This window comes from Canis aureus, chromosome X, assembly GCF_053574225.1.
Source record: "Canis aureus isolate CA01 chromosome X, VMU_Caureus_v.1.0, whole genome shotgun sequence".
Classification (NCBI taxonomy): domain Eukaryota; kingdom Metazoa; phylum Chordata; class Mammalia; order Carnivora; family Canidae; genus Canis; species Canis aureus.
In genome coordinates this window covers 108,248,712-108,268,942 of record NC_135649.1, presented here as the reverse complement: position 1 = coordinate 108,268,942, position 20,231 = coordinate 108,248,712, and the positions used below count along the sequence as shown (strand labels likewise).

The following is a 20,231-nucleotide window of genomic DNA, read 5'->3' as shown; positions in this document are numbered from 1 at the left end:
TATTCCACGTGCTGTAGATAGTAGAGGAATCAAAGATGAATTGGCTGAATGAGAAATATATAACTGATTATATGAAATGGCAGCATATAATAAAATGCTGTAAAAACAGATGCCAAACAAAGTATTAGCAGTGCTAGAAAGAGAGGAATTTCAATTGCAGCTTTGGGGAAATGAGATTTGATCTGGCCCGGGAAATATTTCTGCAGGTAGGGCTGAGTAGGAGAGGAAACAAAGAAGGGGGTGGGTATGAGTGGCAGGGAACAAAGACTCAGAGCCAGGAAGCCCAGGGAAATGGCGAGGCCTGAGGTGGCTGCAGTCAGAGGGGAGAGGCATGGGGGAGGGAAAGACGAACATCTGTCAAAGCTGCTTGGGGCCTGCTCAGAGAGGGCCTGGGCTACTTTGCAAGGAGTTGGGCTTTTACTCCATTCATAGGGATAAAGTTTCAAAGGTTCTAAATCAAGAGTGATGTTGAAGGGAGAATTGTTATCCTCCCTAAATTAATATTAAAAAATACATTCACTTACAGAAGAATCTGAAAAGCTAGTTTAACACAAAGGACACAAATCTGATATAATCACTGCTGCCGCTTTCACTTGGCAGCTCTGAGAGACTTCAAAAACTTGAAATATCATTCACATACCATAAGATTGACCATTTTGAAGTGTGTAGTTCAGTGGGTTTTAGTATATTCACAAGGTTGTGCCACCATAACCACTAATTCCAAAACATTTTCATCACCCCAAAAAGAAACTCCCAAACTTATCGTATCCATTCTCCCTGTTTTCCCTTTTCCCCAACCCCTGGCCACCACTTAGTCTACTTTCTGTCTCTGCGGATTTTCCTAGAGATATTTTTCTATGTGTGTATGTGTAAATATATCTTTCTTTCTTTCTTTCTTTTTCTTTTTCTTTTCTTTCTTTTCTTTTCTTTTTTTTTGCTTCTCCATTCACACAAATGGGTTTGAACATACTGCAAAGTAAGCTATGTTGTCTCTTGAACATACATCTTGACTCTTGACTCTTGAACATATCTGATTGGTTTGTAAAAAAATTCTGGGTGGCACGGCAAGGATGGATGGGAAAAAAGGCTGGGGGCACTGAGACCACTTGTCAATACCTACAGTACAGAGGGGGCTAGACATCCGGCTGGCGAGATTCAGGACTCCAACAATCTCATGGATGCTGGGGTATGCTTTCAAGATCCTCGCCTCAGGACTGGGGTGTGCTTTCAGGATCCCCACTCATTACCCCACCCAGAGGAAATGCTGGTGGCCAGTGGACCTCAGCTGAGTCTCCTGGGCCTTGCCTTCAACTGAAGAGAGCTTGTTAGCCAAACATCACACTCTTTCTCTAGGGCAGCTTATATGCAAAGATTGGTCGATGCTGGGGGTGGGGATGGTTATAAATGGCCAGACACCTTTCTCAATTTGAAAAAAATCTCTGAAGGGTCATCCCAGCTCCAGAGCTCCCTAAAAGCTGAGGTCTTTATTGTGATTGTATTGCCACCCATTTCTTCCCACTGCCCAGACCTGCTCCCTTGACTCCTCCACAGGTGCTGTTCCTACCAAACTTCCTCTACTCCTACCTCAGTCTCAGAGTCTGTTTCCCAGGAGACGGGACCTGCGGCAAACAGTGAGGATGGAAATGGAGCTGGCGTATGTCCACGTCTTTGTGGAGCAACTGAGTGGACAGACCTTGGCAATCACTTCGAGATGTGGAGCGGGAAGGGTGGGAGAGTTAAAGAGAAGGAGCAAAACAAATATTTATATATATAGTTTATACATCAAATTTATATATACATGCACACACACTGTTTATATAAATATGTAAATATATAAGACGGCCTCAGGCACTGACTCAGAGCCTACTTGGTACCAGATACAATTCTGGAAGCTGAAGGTGCAAGATGAATTATATCTGGTGCTTTTCTTCAGTGAATCCACAGTGTTTTGGGTCAGATGGAGAGTAAACAATGCATTCTAATACAATTTGTTGCACACCATGGTAAGTGGCAGGAAAAAGTGATGAGGAAACATCACGGGAATGAAGCTGCTGCCAAGGTTTGAAGCCAAGGGGTCCTGAAAGATGGTAAAGTCATCATGTGACATGCAGAATGGAGATAAAAGAGTTTGCAATTAGAAAATTTTTAAAAATATTTTATTTATTTATTTATTCATGAGAGACAGAGAGAGAGAGAGAGAGAGAGAGAGAGGCAGAGACACAGGCAGAGGGAGAAGCAGGCTCCATGCAGGGAGCCCGACATGGGACTTGATCCTGGGTCTCCAGGATCAGGCCCTGGGCTGAAGGCAGTGCTAAACCGCTGAGCCACCCGGGATGTCCCGCAATTAGAAAATTTTGAAAGAGTTAGAAATAGGGGTCTGGAACTCCTGAGAGAGGTCACTGATAGAAATCTATGTCGAGGTGGTGTCTATACAGAAATGATAGTTAATGCTTTGGGAGTAGATGAGATTGTCAAGGGAGATGATGTAAGATGGGAACCTGAGAAAGATCTGCACAGAGCTGACTCATTTCTGAACCCAGTCTGCTACTCCCTGTGCCAACACCCATGGCAGACAGAGCTAAGTTAACATACGGCCCCGAATTCTTCTTAACACATGGCTTCAGGCAGCCATTACCAATAAATCCACTTACCATTCCTAGTTTCCTCTCAAAGTCTAGGTGTGGTGACCAGGAACAATTGTGGGCCTTGGAGGAAGAGCAAGCTGCTCTGATGCTTAAGGGCTGAGAGAGCCCCTAAGAAGGCAGGAGAAGTAGAAGGGGAGTGGCTGTGGTGGGGGCCCAGAAGGAAGAAGAACGTTTCAGGAAGGAAATAAAATTTGTCATGACTGAGTAAGTTGAGGACTTGAGGAGACAACGGGATTTGAGGCCAGTGATGACCCCAAGGAGGGTGCTTTCACTAGTGGTTTGCAAGAGAAGTGAGATGAAGGAAGTTTGTGTACAGAATGGGAAGGGTTTCCAAAAGGCCTGTCTATAAATGGCCTGCCTCGGACCCCTGTGGGGAGCTGGTTGAAAAATGCATTTCTAGGACTCACTCAAGAGCCACTGCCGCTGGCTGTCCTCTGGCCTCCCAGGAGCACTTCTGTCAGGGTCATCTGTGTAGCAGAGAGAGGCTAGAAGCCACGGGTAGGTGCTCACTGTGGGACATGCTGTTGATGCAGTAGGCCTTGCCACTCAGTATACACTGTCGGTGTCACACAGAAGCATATGTGACTCTCTGCCTGAGGACTTTCTCTGGCCACTGGAGCACGCTTGCCCGCTTGCCAGAAATGCCAAACAGTGCATTTCCCAGGGAGCACCTCTCAACTGATGAAGGAAAGAAGTTGGTTGATAAATATTTCAGTTCCCTCGCCTCTCAAGGGGAGCAACTGGGGGCTTGTTTTATATGGCTTCTCAGTAGTCCTCAGTCTGACGTGCCCAGAGAGTGCTCAGTAACATACTCTGCATTTGGCTTCCTTCCTTCTGTCTCACTTCCCTACTTTTCCACTGGTATTTCAAGATCACCTTTCACCTAAACTATTAGTAGCCATTTCCTTGTCTCAGAGTCAGCTCCTGGGGAACCCCAAAGCTCACCCATCTCCTTTCTTCTTCGTGGGCACACAGAACATCTGCATATTCCAGTGGCCTTCACTGTCTGGTTAAGCCCATGTGATGAGGCTCTGACACATGGACAGAAGTGGTATATATCACCTCGGGGCCTGCGCATAAAGCTCCTGGTCAATCCGTCTCAATCTTTCCTTCCGTGGCAACTTCAGAGGCCATGCAGTTAAGATGGCAGCATCATAAGACGGAAGTGACCCGGATTCCTGAGTCATCAGTTGGAGGGAACCTACTAAGGAGAGCTGTCCCGCTTGTGCCAGACTGGGACATGAATGAATAAGAAATAGAACTTCAGTATGTTAAATCACTGAGATGTTTCTGTTACAGCAGCTAGCACGAATTACTCTGACTCACATACCTGCCTTCTCAGTCTTGCCTTACTCAATTCTCCAGAATGGCTGCTCTCCACATTTCTTTACAAATATCCATTCCCTCAGTGTGGCTGATAACATAGCTGAAAACAGCCATGTGTTAAAGGCAAGGCATACGACTATCTGGGGCACCCGAGTGGCTCAGTTGGTTGAGTGTCTGCCTTTGGCTCGGGACATGATCCCAGAGTCCTGCAGTCGAGCCCCAAGGGAGCCTGCTTCTCTCATTTCTCCTCACTTGTGCTCTCTCTCAAATAAATAAATAAAATCTTGTAAAAAGACATATAATTATCTGATTAAAGTACACTCAGTGATGAACAGTAAGAATTGAATTAGCTACCGAAGGATAGTTCTGTTTTTAAATGGATTCTTGTTTCTTAGGGTCTGCAAGGGTGATTTTCCTACATATTGGGGCCCTTTTGAGGTCTTTGCATAATCACTGGCACAGCCCACTCCTAGCTCTATCCGTGTTGTTCAGGAGAAAGACGGGTCAACCACTTCTAAGAGATTGTTGGCCTCTGGCCCCTGGGATGAACTCCAAACTCATTAACCTGGCATTTCCAGGTGTCCCTGGTGGCCCTAACCTCCATTCTTTCCCTGATCTTTGCCCTCCTTCCTATGAGACCTCTCAAATCATACCTTGTGACAGGGTGTGCTTTCACACCTTTGCTCCACTGTGCCCTCCACCTGGAGTGTCATTTCCTCTCCTTCTTTCCAGCCCCAGCCCCAGCTCATGGGCTGGACTCATATTTTGTCTCCTCTCTAAAGCCCTGAAATCCCATTTTGCCTTCCCTTGCCACTATTCACTTGGCTCTCAGTATTTGCTGCTTATTATTATTTCTTTTCATATGTTTATGTCCTCCCTTCTGCACTACAAATGAACCATTTAAGGGACAAAATATGCCTATTTCTCTTTTTAATCCCCATAACTATTAACATAGTGCCAGGAACATGATTACCAAAGATAGACAGATAGATTGCAAATTGAATTTATTAAATATCACAAATGCAAAGTCTTGTTCATACATAATTTTTCTGAAAGAGAAACAGTGGGGGGGGGGAGAGAGAGAGAGCAAGGGGAGGGACAGGGGGGAGGGAGAGAGAGAATCCCACAGTTAGCATGGGGTTCCATCCCACGACCCTGAGATCACCACCTGAGACAAAAATCAAGAGTTGGATGCTTAACTAACTGAGCCACCCAGTGGCTCTTGTTCACAGATAATTTTTTAAAACGTATTCAGGGACACCTCACTGGCTGAGTCAGTAGAGCGTGCAACTCTTGATCTCGAGGTTGTAAGTTCCAGCCCCACATTGGGTGTAGAGATTACTTAAAAATAAAATCTTAAAAAAACCCAAAAAACTGGGCAGCCCGGGTGGCTCAGCATTTTTGGGGCTGCCTTCGGCCCAGGGTGTCATCCTGGAGTCCCAGGATCAGAGTCCCACATCGGGTTCCCTCCGTGGAGCCTGCTTCTCTCTCTGCCCGTGTCTCTGCCTCTCTCTCTCTCTGTGTGTCTCTCATGAATAAATAAAATCTTAAAAAGAAACTTATTTAGAAATAATTGTGAAATTACAGAAAAGTTGCAGGAATAAAAATAGTATAAATAATATGTATAAATGCGTTTGCCTAATTTCACTTGTTCCCTTCCTATAAATATTTTACCTTATTTCCTTTATATTTTTCTATTTACCTACCTACCTTTTATGATTTTTTTCTTTATACACACACACACACACACACACATACACAGAGGCACACACACCCTATGATTTTCTGAGCCATTTGAAGGTAACTTACATACACCGTGGGCCTTTACCTTCAAATACTTCAGTGTGTGTTTCCTAAGAATACAGATAGTTTGTTACCCTAACCACAAAAAAAGTGATCAACTTCTGCCAACTTTTTTTTAAAGATTTTATTTATTTATTCATGAGAGGCACAGAGGGAGAGAGAGGCAGAGACACAGGCAGAGGGAGAAGCAGACTCCATGCAGGGAGCCCGATGTGGGTCTCCATCCCAGGTCTCCAGGATCACGTCCCCCCACCCCCGCCGGCCGAAGGCGGAGCTAAACCACTGAACCACTGGGGCTGCCCAGCTTCTGCCAACTTAATACTGATACAACACATTTGTATCAATAATTTGTTCTCATCCCAATTTTGTCAATTGACCCAATAGTGTCCTTTACAGCATTTCCCACCACTACAGGATCCAATATAGGGTTAGATACTGCATTTAGTTGCCATGTCACCTAGACTCCTTAATCTGGACCATTTCAGTAGCCTTTCTTTGTCTTTTAGGACATTGTTATTTTTCACTTTTAACCCTTCTCCCCCTTTTTAAAGAATGTCAGAATTTGAAAACATCTTCTAGGTTTGGCCAGCTATTCCAGATGCGTGGATATGGCCAGGTGTGGGCTTTCTGAGTAGTCCCAGAATCACTCCCAGCAAGACCGCAGACCTGAGCCTCCTCTTCTTCTCATTTTGAACTTACAATCAATGGCAATATTTTTCATGCTGCTGTACAGGAACCTTCGACTTGTTCTATTTACGATATCTTTCTCCTTACTTAAGTGGAGTTGGAGTGGAAGAGGAAATGGCAAATCTCTTTCTCCTCCAGCTTCTGCTGGCCTGCAGACTGCTACGGAGGAAAAGTCAATAGAGGAAGTGAAAGAGTGAACTGAGAAGTTGAATCTAAGTGGTGGGCTGCTGAGTCTCGCCTGTGGTGTATCTCTCCTCCGAAGGCAAAGCATTCTTACAGACAGCATTCAACCATAGTTAAATAAAATCCCTATGCTGTAGAAAGGGAAGGCATTAGTAATTTCCGTTGTCAATGAGTGGAAACAGACACACCGACAGGCACGATGGCTTTTTTACTCTGAGTCTTAGGGGCAGTGAGGAGTCATGGAAAGAGCTGATAAAGGAGTGAATCTGTTCAGGAGATTTGAATCTATTTATTATCGTTGCTGCCAAGTAGTTATGTAGCTCAGCAAGTCATATCCTCTCTGAGCTTTGATATCATTATATGTGAAATGAGGGTGTGGAGTAGACCTGGGTGGCTCTAAGTTGCCTTCCACGTGTCTGACGTTCCGTGATGAGGAACTCCAACATACTTCCCTGCACATCTAAGGCATGCCTACTATGTGTCGGGCATTGGCTAGGATAAATAAGGTCTTGTCTTTGTTCTCAAGGATCTCCCAGCATGGTGGGAGTGCTGGAAGGAAGGTGCATAAGCCAAGAGTTGTAGGAAGGGCCACGGCAGGCAGAGGCAAGTTGGAGGTACTGGGGTGTTACAAAGGAGACAGTAACCAACTTTCCCTGGGGAGTGGAATGCTTCATAGAAGATGTGCCAGTAGTTGTTGAACTGAGTCTTGATGGTGGGGACAGGGGCTTTCCGGGCAGAAAGCGCATGGCTGTTTGTGGACTAGACATACTTTGAATTTGCTGGAACATGATGTGCCCATGATAAAGTGAGGGCAGCGAAGCTGGAGTGGTGGTGAGGCAGAGCTTGATCTCGGGGGGCCACTTTGCCAGGCAGAGAGGGGTTTGAGGGGTAGGGTGGGACTCAAGGCAAGGTCATGGGGGATTCTCTTGCAGCAGGTAAAGGATTGAAAGATGCAAGGGACACAAAGCAGCAGAGTGACTGGAGGCATGTTTAGGAGAAAGATTGAGAAGGTTCACCAGTTGAGTGTGGAGCTGAGAGAGAGAGAGGGTGGGCTGTCTTGGGACAGTGTTTCTGATTTGGGCAAAGGACTGGACTGTGGTGCTACGTGCAGTTGGAGGTCCCGAAGGAGGAGCAGGCTTAGAGAGGTATAATGAGATCAGGTTAGAATATGTTGGTCTGAATGTGTATATGGGCCACAGGTGCTTGTCTACATGGATCTGAAGCTCAGGAGAAGTCTGGGCTGGAGGCGGATTTGATGGTGAACACGTTAGAGGTGTGAAGGATGTCACCCAGGGAAAATGTAACTTTAGGGAAGGACCATGACTGACAGGGAGGAACAGGAGTTCTGTTGTCTCCTTAGGCCTCATTCCATATCTGCTAAGATCTTCTTAGCTGTATGATAGTGGGCAAGTAACTTTGAATCTGTTTCTTCATTTTTAACAATGGCCCCAATTTGTAGACTTATGGGAATTAATTTGAGATTTAAAGAAATCCAATCTATGAAACTTCTAAGAGGAACAGGAAGATGCTCTGGGAAACACTATCACGCCGCTTCCTACAGGTGTCCAGAGGAGCCATCTGCAAAGCTCTCCTCACCCTTACTGCCTCGCTTGCCACAGCAGTTTGTAACCAAGTGCTCAATTTCTCTGAACCTTGGCTCTGTCCTCCGTGAAACAGAGACAATAACAACTCTTCTGGTATCTCCAAGAATTCTTTTGAAAACCAAGTGAGATAAAGCTTGTGTGGACACTGCCATAAAAATGTTAGTTATGATCAAAATAAAGGAAACAAAGAGACATGATCAATTTGTCAGCGTTTTCTGGGCTGTTACCACCATGGGGTGTCTGTCAGTATCAACCCTGAGGAATGTTCTAACCAGTCAGTGGCAGAACTGGAATAAAACTGAATCTCTGGCTCCTGGTCATAGTTCTACTAGCCACTATTTTACTGACCTGGGATTTCTCCCGGGGTTGTGGGGCAGAAGGGAGTAGAACTGTAGCCTGGAGAATTTGTGAGACTACCAAGGCCTTGAGGTCTCTTGTGATCGCTGCTTGTCTACTCTGCTGTGTCCTTGGCTAGGAAGTGTAAAGATGAACTCTGCTCTTAACGGTGTGATCACAACTCCTTGAACTTTCAAAAATTCTCATCTCCAGGTGGGAAAGATAACCCCACTAAACAAACAGAGGTATTACTGCAATAACACGTAAACATGCCAGCACCCAGAAGGTTCTGGATAGACTAGTTCGCTGGGCAGGCCAGATTTTCAGCACAGAAGACAGTAGTATTCACTGGGTAGGCAACCCAGGTCCAAACTAGCCCATGATTATAGAGGGCCTGGGCCAGATTCTGGTCTGGGTGGCAGGGATGGGCGAGATTGACGGCCTGAGCTCAGGTCAAGGTCGCTTTAACTTTTTTTTTTCCCCCAAAGCAGCTACAAGCCGTGCAAATGAAACATCTGAGATAAGAATGCAGGGAGGTAGTTGCAGCTCCCTGTCACTTGTCTTGCTTTTCTGAGTAATCCTGGCAGCCTGAAAACAGTGAGATGTCCCCTAGGCCAGAGGAGCCCAGAGTTGTAAACCCATTGCCATTTAAACTTCAGCCATGGAAGCATCCAGAAACTTGTACAACCATATAAGGCAGGAGTCTGGTACTCGGCAAGCCCCTTTGCTGGAGTCTGAAGCCTAGGCTTGGCCCCTGAAATTCTTGCTGGAGCACCACAGAGGCAACTGCCTCTCATCTGCGCTTAGGAGTTTTTCACTGATGGTTCATTCCAGGTTTTCTGAAGCTGGCCTTCCTGTGGCTTACATTACAGAGTTAAACCCCTGTATCTTCTCTTTCCTTTCCCTCCCTCCTTTTTTTCCTGTTCTCTCTCTGTTTTTAATAGACTATGTTTTCTAACACTTTATATTGCAGAAAAAGTGATACAGATAGTTCCCACACGCCTCCCTCCCCTGCCCCACTACCTTGCACAATTTCCCCTATTATTAACATCTCACATTAGCAAGACACATTTGTTAAGATTCGTGAGCCAAAAATGATACATTTTTATTAACTAAAGTCCATATTTTCTTAAGATTTCCTTAGTTTTCCCCGAATGTCCCTTTTTCCAGGATCCCATCCAGGACACCATATGACATTTCATTGTTGCATCTCCTTAGGCTCCTCTTGGTTGTGACGGTTTCTCAGATTCTCCTTGTTTTTTGATGACTCTGAGAGGCTTGGGGAGGACTGGCCAGGTGTTTAGTAGGAGGCCCCACTGTTGGGATTTGTCTGGTGTTTTTCTCATGATTGAACTGGGGTTGTGGGTTTGGGGAGGAAGGCCACAGAGGTGAAGTGCCTTTTTCATCACATCACATTACATCAAGGGTACATGCTGTCAACATGACTGATGACTTCTGATGTTAATCTTGGTCATCTGGTGAAAGCAGTGTTTGTCAGGTCTCTCCACTACAAGGTTACTCTCCCCTTGTCCCATACTGTCCTCTTTGCCTGGAAGTCACTCTGAGCAGCCCACGTTTAAAGAACTGGAAGCTATGTCCACTTCCTTTAGGGTGGAGTATCTACAAAATTCATTTGCACTTCTTCTGCATGGAAAATTTCTTTCTTCTCCCCGTTTATTAACTTATTCAATCATTCATTTATATCAGTATGGACTCATGGATATTTATTTTCTATTTTGAGCTATAATTCAATGCTATTTTATGTATTGTGTTGTTCACATTGTTCCAGCTTTGGCCACTGGGAGCTCTTTCAGTTCCTCCTTTCCTCCTTCCTTTTCTTTCTTTTTATTTTATTTTATTTTATTTATTTATTCATGAGAGACACAGAGAGAGGCCGAGACATCGGCAGAGGGAGAAGCAGGCTCCCCGCAGGGAGCCTGATGTGGGACTCGATCTTGGGACTCCAGGATCACGCCCTGAGCAAAAGGCAGATGCTCAACCACTGAGTCACCCAAGTGCCCCTCTTTCTTTCTCTCTTTCCTTCTCTCTTTCTTTCTTCCTTTCTTCCTCCTCTCCTCTCCTTTGCTTTTGCACTTCCTTACTCTCTGGCATTACTAATCTCTTTTGAAAAATAATTCTTGTTCAGTTAATTCACTCAACCAAAATGCAGTGTGAGCTTACTGTATACCAGGCAGAGAGAATTCAAGAATGAGCAGTTCTTAGATCTGCCTTCCAGGAACTCTCAAGGGCGGGGTGGGGAGGTGGGCAGAAGGAAGGAGAAACAGTCAAGAAAAGAGCGTGGCGAGCGCTTTGGCAGAGGGTGGAAGCTTAGGATGCTTGCCCCAGTTATGTGTATTCACTTCTCTGCCTCTCCGGAGCATTTCTGGCTGATTCTCTTAGAAGAACCGTCAGCTCCACACTCTGGGCTAGTTTTTCTTTCTTCCCTTGGTCTCTGCTCAATTGCCACCCTTTTTAAGGCAGGGGAGTATTACAGAAAGAGCATAGCAGCCACCACAGATAAATGTTAATGATAATCTACATTGATGTTTATCATGCATAAAATGGTTCCTGGCTGTAGCGAAGAAGGACTACAACTGCCCTCTGTTAGTGCTTTGCAACTTCTGTGGACATGGGTAGCTTGGTGATCATGGATAAAAGGGAAAGTGAGCGAGAACCTCAGGAGCAGGAATTTGATTTTCTTCCCTCCCAACCTGCAGCCTTGTTGAAGATCAAAGAGCAGTGTCCCAGGAACCTGCTCTCTCAGTCCCCTGGCTTCACATTTCCAAAGTCCGGCTAATGGCCAACCCTTGGTTAATCGACATCTGAGCAGTAATTATTTTTAGATTGCCCACTATATGTTCTGCTACTCAGTGTTATGTGAGCATGTAATGAAATCCATGCCCTAGTGCATTAACTAACCTTTTGAAAAAAACCTTTCAATAGCATCTCCCCCAGCTTCCCCCTTCACAAAGAGCTGGCAAAAAGCCCCTGGACTTGAATGCTAAATGTTGAACCATTAAAAACTCTGGTGAAAGCCATGAAGTCATCAAGTATTGACCTGAGAGAACATTTAGCACCATCTGATTTCTCCATCCTGACATCAACATGAAACGGACCTTACATGCCAATGAATCACTTTCTCTATTTAAGTTCACAGGGTTTGACTAAAATAGCTCCCTTGGTACAAAATGGAAATTCAGCCCAGGGATTATAATGGTGAGTGGTAGACTCAAGTTTTGTGCTTTCATCATAAGAAAAGGAAGGCTTACTAAAATTAGATTTTTTTTTTTTTTTGCTGGGGGAGGGATGTTAGGGTAGAAATATCTTACTCACAGAAGACATTAAGATATTAGAAATCCAGGCCCATGTGTACATTTTCTTAATATTCTATGTTCTCCAAATGTAGCATGAAGATCTTTTTTTAAAATGTAGATTCTAGTACCCCACACAGACATACTGATTTAGTTGGTGTAACAGATTATGTTGGGTTCCTGTCCATATTTCTTCAACCCTTACCATTTCGGTGCACCCCAACCTGACCCTCAACTCCTGGGACTTTCATCTTTTTGCCAGAGCGCTCTGATTTTGCAGGAATTAATGCAACCCAAGTGCAGCTTCAATAGATGACCAGGGGAAGTAGTGTCCAAACACAACTCCCTCTCTTCCTCAGTGACCTAATTCTGAGGTGCATGTACTATACTGTTTTCAAAGTCCCCAAGTGGTATTAAGTTTGAGTTGCTCACAGTGGTAACTGGTATGAGAATGTACCTTTTATGTCCCTTCCCTGTCTCACTTCCTCACTCTCTCCTACTTGTGTTTCCTGGGACCACCTCCCAAATCAACTTTCTGCAATTGAATCCTCATCTCAGGGTCTGCCTCTGGGGGAACTCAAACTAAGATAGTTGGTCTAGAGTTGAGCCCAGTCACCTGCACTTTTAACAAGTACCCAAGGATGATTTGGTGCACATGGTACCACATCTAACACTTTGAGAAGTTCTGTTCTGAGAATCTTATGGTAATTAAATGTAAGGTTATTACATTCTTTTTTTTATTGTTCTACCATTTTCTAAAGACTTTGCATTGCCCTCAAGTCTTATGACTATTGCTTGGGAAGAGAGAGGAAGAGCAAGAGGGAGGTTTTATCTGCTTGACTTCTTTCATTCAGGGTCCAGGCAGGGGCGGGAAGTGGGAAGCCAGATGGTGCCCAGTTAGGTCTCTCTTGGAGGTCAGGGGGGTATGAAGGGGACTTGGGGGAGTTGAAGCGGCCCATTCCTGAAAGATCTGTCTTAAGAGAGTACCACGAACAGAGAAATAAAAGCCAAGGAATGAAAGAGGATCAGCGAGTGCTAGAGCTGCAGAGCTGTTGGGTCATAAACTGAATGTGTGGAACCAAAATAAAGTCAGAGAGATGAAGGAATAGGCTGAGGGCATGATGAGAGGGGGTAATGAGGAGACCGATGGCCAGTTCAAGGTCAAGCACATGCATGCCAGTGGCTCATTCTGGAGTTTCTATCATATGTCCTTGATATTCTCTGTGGAGCTGAGGATAGGCCAGTATACATGACCCTTGAGACAGACTGAACATGAATCATGACACACGTGCACACTCGTGCGCGTGCACACACACACACACTCATTTGAAGGAATTGGACTTTGAGACAACTTTGAAGAAGAAATCATGGGTAAAGCAGAACTTCATTCTTAATACTTATTTTTCACTTTACTTACATGTATTTTTCACTTTAGTGTTGTTTTAATTCTACATTACATGACTTTTCAGAGTATAAAGCTTGTAATGGTCTTAAATTGGACTTGGAACGCACCCCTCAAAGAGCTCTGCAGGTAGCAGCCACATACTTACTGAACTGCTTCCCTTCGTTCTGAATCCAATTCAGAGTGTCCATTCTAGTCTATGAGCTAGTTGTTCCTACTACTAAAGTTCCCAGGTGAACACCAGCTCATTTGACTGAGATCTGACCCCTGTCAAGCCCCCACCATGTCCCCTTCCTTGAAGAAGTTGGACTTTGTCCCTTGTGACTCCAGCTCTTGGCTGAGATTGGATTCCTCCTAGATCTTACTGATATCAAGATGCTGCCATTCTTAGTTATCTTGCCCAGATACCTCTGCTCTTGGGTCCCTGCCCACTAGATTAACAGATAATCTTTTAGACTTTTGGAGCCAGCTGTACAAGCCTCAGAACACTGTAATAAAGATAGCTGGCCATGTTCCTCGGGACCAGCCTTATTGGACCACTTAGAATATTTAGCCAAGCTCTACTGAACCCTGCTATGTTGCTCCTAGATCCCAGCATGCTTTGCAGCTGAACCTGCATGGTTAATTGAAAAGAAGCTTTAAAAAGTCACAATTACAAATATAAGTTCCACCAACAATATCCATCTGTGTTTTCCAAGCCCTTTGAAGAGTGCCTGGCACAGTAGGCATTCAATCAAATTTTGGTGAATAGATGAATGAGACGATGTAGACAAGGAAGTAAAGGAATATGGCATGTCACATAGAGAGCTTTTCAATTAGCTCAAATATGTATGTATTATAAGTGGAAGGGGGACTAGACATAACTGTTTAATGAAGAGTTTCAACTCAGTGGGGATGAAAACATGAAAGTGTTTTATTTAGCTTTAATCTCTGCTTCCAACTGTGCTCTGTCTTATTGCCCTTCCTGTTTTCTTAATAACATCTTGGGCAAATTCCATAACTTTCTGGTCACTTCTGATTATTAGAAGTCCAGTCCAGTTTAAAATTTCAGTCTCAACTTTGATCTCAATCTCATTTCCTCTCCATGCCCAAGCCTCAGGTTGAGCTGTGTTGGAGTGGCCTGGTCTAGCTCTAAAATATAACCTCCCCTCTTTCCAAGGCCTAGCTCACCAAATATGTTGGCTGAGCAGTGGTGGGAGAGGAAAAAGAACAAGGGTCTCTTTACTAAATGCGCTGTTATTGTTGCTCTCTTGGTTGCTGTGACTCCTTCAGTACACACTGCCAGATTTCTGTACCCTCTGGTGGCAGCCTTCCAAATGCTGACATTTTATGGGGCACATGGTGAGTTCCTTAGGGCAGTGGTTCCCAGAGACCCTTTCTTTGGTTTGCAAGATCAAAACTGGTTTTCATACTAATACTGAAATGTAATCTGTCTTTTTCACTGTGTTGGCATTTGCAATGATGTTGCAAAAGCAATGGTGGGTGACACTGTCTGTGCCTTAGCATGGATCAATGCAGTGGCACCAAACCGTACTAATAGCTATGGTATTCTTCATTGCTGTCACTTTTGGTAACAAAACAAAACAGAACCCAATCTCATTTAAAACCGGCCCTGATAGGGCAGTAAAAACTACTAATTATGTTAAATCTTGATCTTTGACTATATGCCTTTTTAATACTCTGTGTGAGAGTAAGAATGCATAAAGCACTTCTGTGGCATGCTGAAATATGATGGGTGTTTTGAGAAAAATTATGTGTATGAGTTGCAAGCTGAACTAGCTGTGGAAAATTTTCATGGAAAATCATTTTCACTTGGAATAATGCCTGACAGACACACTATGTGTATTTAGCACCATTTTCTTGTGAATAATTTAAGTAAGCCTGATGTTACAACCACCTCAAAAACAAAATTGTTGTCAATGGGAAAATTTGAGGTTGCACGTGAAAATTAAAATTTTGTAAACTTGTATTCACCATTGTGAGCATGAAAGCTGAGTTTCTGAAAACTTTTCTGGTGAGTTGACTGGTGAGATCAGTGGTGATATTAAAGATGTGACTTTTTGAAATTATATCACAAAATGTGTGAACATTAGAAACATCCGCATAACAGTGAACCAACACTCTCCAATTGTCAATGCATGATTTTACAATGTTATGTATGGGTAAAGGATCCATTAAAAGTGCAAGATGGACCAATGGATTATAATGTAACAATATGAAAATCTCATTGTTATGATTTGAGATTTCATATTGAGACTAACCTTTAAGAAAATACCTATCAAGCTTTAGTGTAGTACCACGGAAGAGCATTTATAATTACCTGAAAAGGTCATTGAAAAACACAACCTTTTAAAACATTTTTTTTCATTTTTTAAATTAAATTCCATTATTTAACATATAGGAATTTATTAGTTTCAGAGGTAGAGTTTAGTGATTCATCAGATGCATACAACACCCCATGCTCATTATAGCATGTGCCCTCCATCACGCCTGTCACTCAGTTATCCCATCCCCCTACCCACCCCCCCTCCAGCAACCCTCAGTTTGTTTCCTATAGCAGCAATTGCACTACTAGGTATTTATCCAAAGGATACAAAAACTCATCCTTTCTAACTACATATCTGTGTGAGGCAACAAAGTGAATGCAGAGCAGATAGGAGGACCCAGCTCTCTTCTGTTAAGTCAGAGATTTGCAAAAACAAAAAACAACGCCACTATTTCTTTGGAAGGGATAGCTATTTTTCATTAAAAATGTGTTATTTACGCTAACATATAATGGGCTTTAACATTACTTTGCAACGAATCCACAAATAAATATTAAAAATTCTCAGTTTCAAATTTACTCCGGTACAGTAAATCTCAATACCTGTAACTCACATGAACAAAAGCTCTTTGGGATCTCAATAGTTTTTAAGAGTTGCAGAAGGATCCTGAGACCAAAGAATCTGAGAAATAGTGATTTAGAGCTTTGCCACTCCAAGATGGTCCACAATCAACATATTCCGATCACCAGGGATCCTGTTAGAAATGCAGAGCCTCACCCCAGACTCACTGAACCCGGACCTGTATACAACAAAATGCCTGAATGACCCGTGGGGGCACTGTGAGGGCTGAGAAGTATTGTTGCAGAGGACCCCAGAGGCCTCCCTACTATATAGGCTCCTGATGGAGGAGGTCTGGCTCAGCCTCTTTTCCCTTCCTATCCCTTGCCTGCTACTTGGGTGCATGCCCCACACCTCTTGCTGCTGGGGGTGCCTTTGTCTAGCAAGCAGCCCTCTTGAGTCGGATGCTGGCATGGTTGCTCAAGTCCAGATACCTTCTTTCTCAATGTCTCCTCGGCCTGGAGGAAAAATACACATTCTGGCCTTGCCAGACCTGCCAGACTGTGGTGTGCAGGCACGACCGCTGCAGCCCTCTTCACTGTCATTCTGGGTGTGCTGGGCGGCATGCACCTTGTCCTACCCCTTTCTGTCCTGCCCGGCTAGAAGCAGGCACCAGCTTCCCTGCTCACACCAGCCTCCAAAGTCCCAACCGTCCCTCACAGTGCTCTGATGTGTGCCCTAGGATGGGTTTGCAGATTCTCCCCTTTAGCAAGTATCCAGCTGGAGGAGGGGGGAGTGATCTGTGCCTCCTCCTCCTTTTCATCTTTTTTTTTTTTTTTTTTTTTTGGTAACAGCTTTGCTGAGATACCATACAGTTCACTCATTTAAAGTGTACAGTTTAGTGGCTTTTAATATGTTCACAGACTTGGGCAACCATTACCACACTCAATTTTAGAACATTTTCATCACCCTAAAAAGAAACCCTATACTGCTTAGCCATCATGCCTCCAATCCTCCCACCATTCCCTCCCCTCAGCCCCTGGCAACCGCTAATCTGTTTTCTATCTTTATGGAGTTGCCTTTTCTGGCCATTTCATGTAACTGTAATTGCACAATATGTGGTCCTTTGTGTCTGGCTTCTTGCACTTAACATCACATTGTCAAGGCGTATCCATGTTGCAGTGAGTTTCAGTACTTCATCCCTTCTTACAGCTGAACAATATTCTGTTGCGTGGATGTACCACGTTTTATTTATTCCTTCATCTGCTGATGGGCATTTCGTTTGTTTCTACTTTGGGGCTGCTATGAACAATGCTGCTGTGAACATTCACGTACAAGTTCTGTGTGAGCCCATGTTTTCATTTCTCTTGGGTGTACACCGAGGAGTGGAGTTGCTGGGTCATGTGGTGACTCGGGGTCTCACCTTTGAGGGACTGCTGGACTGTTTTCCAAAGAGGCTGTGCCATCTTACATTCCCAGTAGCAGTGTGTGAGTGTTCTAGTCGCTTCACTTCCTTGTCAATACTTGTCATCGCCTTTCTTTTGGATTAGAGCCGCCCAACGTGACATGGTGTCTCACTGTGGTTTTGCAGTCCGGGCTTCCTGCAGGCCTTCCTTCACCTTGCTCAGGTGGAAGTGATGGAGGACCCACTTACCACTCTGTGCTCCCACACAGGCTGCTTACCCCATGACTTCTGGGCTCATTCCCAGGAGTCAACTTATAGAGGCTGGAGGGCCTTGTGCCTCTCCCACCCTGGGCTGTGATGATTGACAGGAGTGGGGCCCATGCTGTGGAGGTGACCGGTCCCAGCAGTTCATGGCTCTCTTCAGAATGTGGAGCTACTTGCTACTTCTGTGTCCTCAGCCTTAGGCCCGAGGTTCCATCCCAAATCCTCTAGCTTGTAAAAGAACAAATACAACCCTGTAAAATTCGTATCACAACTGTTTTGACCTCTGATGAATGGAGGTTTGGCCAAGAATAGCGAGCTGTTGGGGGGGGGGGGCTGGTCTTCCGGTTTATCCGAGGCTCACAGAGGATGCAAATGGCCTTCGCCTGGCTGCGTGGGTCGGATGGGGTCACGTCGGCGGGCACCGAGAGGACGCAGAAAGGTCGGAACACATTTGGTTAAAAGGAATTGAAGGCAAAGATAAGTGAGGGGATCACCAGAGAGCCACGCGCTGCTATAAACGGATTGACGTCTTCTGACACAGAAAAATGACGATCTGAGAGGATTTAGACAAATGCAGACAGAATCGCTGAGCAATCGCTGGTAATTCTGAGGAATTGTGGGAAGAGGGGAGCTCAGAGCCCGGAAAGGGGACAGTGTCCGAATTTCCCAAAAACTCTGACCTCAGACTGGTAATGGAATTCACTGAAACCTTCTAGAATGAGTTATTAAGTGGAGTGGTTTCTGGGTACTCAGACGGGGAAGGCGGGGTGGCTATAGCGGGCCGCGTGGCGGGGTCAGGGAGGGCCGAGCTCCCGCCGAGGCTCTGCCCCCGGCTTGGGTCCCCGCTGCCACCGGCTTTCCAAAATCCCATTTCCTGAGGAGATGGGGGATCACCGACTGGATGAGAACCAGTTGGGGTTGGTGTGCATGTGGAAGTGGCCGAACAGCCCTCCCCGGGCAGCGCTAATTAATGGCAACTCAAAAGCAGACCTCCAGTAAAACTACCAGCGACTGGAGTAATGAGGCTGGCACGAGTGTCCGGCACTTCCTGGCTCCTTCCGATTTGCCGGGCATTGCCGGCTACGCTTTACGTATATTGACCTAGTAACCTCACAATCGCTCCACGAGATAGGAGCTGTTATTAGGCCTGGGCTTACAGATGTGGAAAGTGAGGCTTTGAGCAATTAAATCACTTGTCTAAGGCCGCACAGTAAGTGATGGAGCTGCCACTTGAACCCAGAGCCTGTCCTCTCAGCAAGCGTGCTCAGTCCTGCTGAGGATGAGGGTATGGGTTAGGAGACAGATTCAGGATTCCGCCAGAGAAATCCTGGCTCCGGGAAGTAGTATTTTACTTTTCCCATGCTACGTCGCTGTTCTTTGGGGTATGTAATTCAAAAGGGATTGGGGTGTGAGTTGGCCGGTACATGATGTAGCCACCTGGGGCCCAACCCCTGGTACCTAATGCTCAGGCACTTCAGTTCATCCCTATTTGCCCAGCTTGGGTGCTTCTTCCCCGGTAGGAGGGTAGGGGGAAAAACCTGAGTATGGAGTCAGATCAGGCAGGTTTGTGTATGAACTTAGTTCAGTGCCCCCCTTTCCCAGGAGCTGTCTTTTCTTAAAACTTATCCCTGATTGTGCAGTGAAATGTTATGACCCATATTTGAGATATCTACCTGCAAATGGCCGTATTTTGGGGGTCTTTCTCTGAGCCCACTGAATTCTCTCCACAAAGGCCCCATCACTGGTGCCCAGGTGGGAACTATTTTTCTTCAGCCTTTTATATCAGTCCTTCTCAGACTTTATGTCTTTTAAAGATTTATTTTTTTTTTAGAGAGAGACAGAGAGAGAATGCACAAGCCAGGGGGAGGGGAAGGGAGAGAGGGAAAGAGAGAAGAGTCTTTCAAGCAGACTCCCCACTGAGTAAGCAGCCCAACCCGGGGCTTGATCCCACAACCCATGAGATCATGACCTGAGCCAAAACCAAGAGTCAGGCACTTAACCCAGTGAGCCACCCAGGGGCCTCAGTGCTTCTGAGACTTTAATGCGCATGGGAATTCCTGGGAATCTTAAAATTCAGGTTCCAATTCAGTAGGTCTGGGAGGGGCCTGACTCTGCATTCCTAACAAGCACCTGGTGGATGCTGATACCTCGAGTCAGTGGACCCACTTCAGGGAGCAAGATTCCACATCACTCTTGAGAGCACTGAGCCTATTAGCAGCTCAAAAATGCTTAGTAACTTGTAAATTTATCTGGATATGTCTCCAATTTAAGAACATTAGTCATCAGTTACCAGGTTATGGAAAGCACTATAAAATATAAGATGGATTTTTGTGGGGGATTATTTAGGGGAAAATAATACTTTATTTGCAATTCAGAGCAAGATTTAACTGACCTTCTGCCTTTAGTCATTTGAGGGTTCAAAGATGACTGGGCTCGTTTGAAG

The 20,231-nt window shown here is 45.0% G+C and overlaps 1 long non-coding RNA gene across 1 annotated transcript in view; it reads left to right on the top strand.

Moving 5' to 3' along the window:
* The first annotated feature begins 18,967 nt into the window (after positions 1-18,967).
* Positions 18,968-20,231, top strand: part of LOC144308120 (uncharacterized) — a 65,553-nt gene continuing 64,289 nt past the window's right edge. Inside the window, exon 1 of the long non-coding RNA XR_013374751.1 lies at positions 18,968-19,170. This is a non-coding gene — a long non-coding RNA (uncharacterized LOC144308120). The remainder of the gene's footprint in view (positions 19,171-20,231) is intronic.